The 3,373-nt window shown below is 38.3% G+C and overlaps 1 pseudogene; it reads right to left on the bottom strand.

The window, feature by feature from the left end:
- Positions 1 to 230: 230 nt before the first annotated feature.
- On the bottom strand, positions 231 to 1,417 carry LOC115966741 (annotated as a pseudogene).
- Positions 1,418 to 3,373: the final 1,956 nt, after the last annotated feature.

Below are 3,373 nucleotides of genomic sequence, written 5' to 3'. Positions count from 1 at the left end.
AGTTTTTAAAAAAATTTGTAAAAGAGTTTGTATCTCTAGTATTACTCTTATTTATGAATAATGTTACAGTCACAAACTATTTTACAACATTTTTACAAACTGTTGATGTGGCAAAATTTTTATTGATTTTCATCTAGACCCACTATGAATATCATTTTTCATTTACCAATAATTACTCATTATATCAGCAGTTTGTAAAAATTTTTGTAAAAGAGTTTGTATCTCTAGTATTATTCTTTATTCATATGGATTAGCTCTAAATCAACAGACTTCCCGAGCAGTTCAACAAAAAAATTAACACTATAACCAGTCCTCAATTTCTTATTCAATTCAGCCACAAACCCATATCTAAGACTATTGCATTAGTCCAAAAATAGAGTAGTAACATCATAACCTTGATCCCATCTATCACCTTGCCCAGGCTTCACCCAGTGACTAGGCACAAACCCTGCCTTCAACCTCACATAATCAGCAATTCCTTCAATCAATCCACTTGGAACACTTTGTCCATTACCACCCCATTGCCATATGTGTGTGCTTTCATGGTATAACACTCCTGTGATTTCGGTTATCACGTCGCTAGAATAGCCATTGATGTACCTTGCACTAACATGGATCTGGCTGTTGACAGCATATGCAACTCCATCTATATCATCGATGAACAAGATCACTTTGGGCACAAACTTTCTGTCTACATTAGTGTTTACATGGAAGAGACTCCATATGAAATATGTGGCAGAAATTAATGTTTGCTTACTATATACACTAGTGTTCCAAGCGGTGTTGTTGACAACATATTCAATTGCAAAGTTTGTGTTAACGTGTAATAGGTTGTGGACTTTAGGCCCACCTTGTTTACTTATACTACACACATACTTGTACTATACACTCTGCCTCTTATATAAATGCACTCTTGTCTATTTTATCACGTGTGAAATACAATACTATTCATTTAGTATTTCTAACATGGTATCAGAGCCACTGCTATAACTTTCTTGTGTGTTGCAGTCGTGTCTTTGTCGGTATTTTCCGATGCCTCAACTTCTCCGATTAGTAAGCCTTTTTAGTACCCTCTCCCCACTGCTCCGCCGCTGTCAAAGGTCCTCCGGGTTGAATCTCTGTTGCCAGAAGCTCCTCCTCCGCCACCAAGACCACTGCCTTCGTCGGATCTATCACTTCTAACCTCCGATTATGACACAAGACATATCATCATGTAGAACGTCAACCGATCTACTCAAAACCATCGGAAACTTCCACATCGAATCTATCACGCGCCCTCACACACCGCTCAAAGGTTCGGCGAGTTGACTCCACGCGCCTCACGCGCCGCTGGGTTACCTGTTGACGTCATCTCTAACATCATCACTGCCACATCAACATCCACGTAAGCCCTAGCTGATGTCATCTTCCATGTCATTGCTTACATCATCAGGCCGCATCATCGCCACGTCAGCACACAGTCATATGCTTACGTTAGCATCAGTCAACTGCTTACGTCATCTTACTAACATCATCACCGTTGACCTTGTAAGATTGAATTTATTCAACTATGTGTTGGCTTTATTCCGTGCCAAATTTGCTTGTAATTCAGCAATTAGAAATCCTGTATTTAGATGAGAATAATGTAAAGGTTGTGTGTGAGAGAGTGTGAAGATTTAATCAAATGTGTGCATCAAAAGGCTTCTTGTGACTGGAACTCGCAACTAACTCGCGAGTGGTGACTCGCCAGAAGTGTCACATGTGTAGAGCATGCAAGAAGTTGAAGGGTCAGGATAGCTGGATCACTACAGGACAAAAAATATAGTCTGTCCATTCTGTTATTTGGTGACTGGAACTCGTGACTTGTCCCAGTCGCGAGTGACTCGTCAAAGCACCTCGTTTTACAGAAAAATGAGTTTTCACATTCCTTCACATACTCTACTATAAATACTTTTATACCCACGAAATGTAGAAAGCTTCCAGAAAGAATTTTGAGAGATAAACTCTAGAAAACAACAAGATTGATTCATCCACAATTTTATACACTTGATTCTTCAAATTCCTCTACTCTCACCCTCTCCATTATCATATCCTTAAGAGGATCTTAAGCCAAATCCTTACGTCACCACATTCAGAGCAGTGAGAAGGTTATTGGTGTTTGGGAAGCAGTTTAAGAGAAAACCAATTCATTTTGATTGATGTAATGGGCTAATTGCGGGATCCAGTAAGCTAGAGAAGACAAGGTAAGGTGTAACCTTGTTGGAGCAAGAAGCTTGGAGGGCTTAGGTGCATCAGGTAAATTAGGCTTGGAGGGTCTATTGTTATCCAAACTAATTTTCTAGTGGATCATTTTACCACTTGGAGGGTGGTGGAGAGATTTTTCGCCGAATTCTTCGATTTCCTCTTCGATAACACATGCCAGTGTTATCTTGCGTTTACTTCTCTCTATCCCTTACTCTTTGCTTTTAATTACTGCTGTGTTGTGATTAGATTATGGCTTAAAGTACTTTATATGTTTGGGTATAGCTTATATTTTTCATTCAGCACATATATTGTTTAAGTATAAGCTTGTGTTGGTTATTTTGTAATTGGGGCTCTAAACATTCACTAGTGTTTTACACACTAAGTGAGCTTTCAAACTTATCATTGACCGTTGACTTTTTTGTCAGGTTTGACTTTTTGCAGTCTAGGTGCTCCTTTCCCAGTTTTTCACGTAAATTTTATTTTTACAGTCCATTTTTGCATATTTTTCTACTAAATGAAGAACAAGGATAGGTCTTCTTCTTATTGCAACATTCTTCACCAACAATTCAACAAACGTTTTTGCAAATTTTGCAAATATCTTGGCCATAATATTGAGACTTGTTATCATTGTATCAAATCAGTTGTTTCCATTTCTACTGCTATTGTTGCTAGCACTGAGAGTATCCAACCAATGGCTCCTATCTCCACACAGTTTAAGTCTTCTGGATCCACTATCACCATTTCCACAGTTAAACTTCAAAACATCATCGCTAATACCATTTGTATGGTTGGTAATGCATCTTATTTCTCTTCTCTCTCAATTTTATCTAGTATGTCTCCTTCCTCTTGGCTTATTGATTCTGCTTGTTGCAACCATATAACACCTTACTCATCCTTATTTTCTCAACTTGATCCTACACCACACCCTCTTAATATTCGCACAACTTATGTTTCCACAATGTTTGGTCATAATATAGGTTCTATCTCGACCTCCAACCTCTTGGTTCCTGGGGTCTTTAATGTTCCTAACCTTTTGTTACAATTTATTTTCTGTGAGACAATTAGCTGAATTGAGTTATCGCATTACCTTTGATTATTTTGGGTGTATTGTGTAGGATTTGAGGACAGGATAAGAGTTTGGGACCGATCC

This window comes from Quercus lobata, chromosome 11, assembly GCF_001633185.2.
Source record: "Quercus lobata isolate SW786 chromosome 11, ValleyOak3.0 Primary Assembly, whole genome shotgun sequence".
Lineage (NCBI taxonomy): Eukaryota > Viridiplantae > Streptophyta > Magnoliopsida > Fagales > Fagaceae > Quercus > Quercus lobata.
This window is presented reverse-complemented; position numbering and strand designations above follow the sequence as displayed.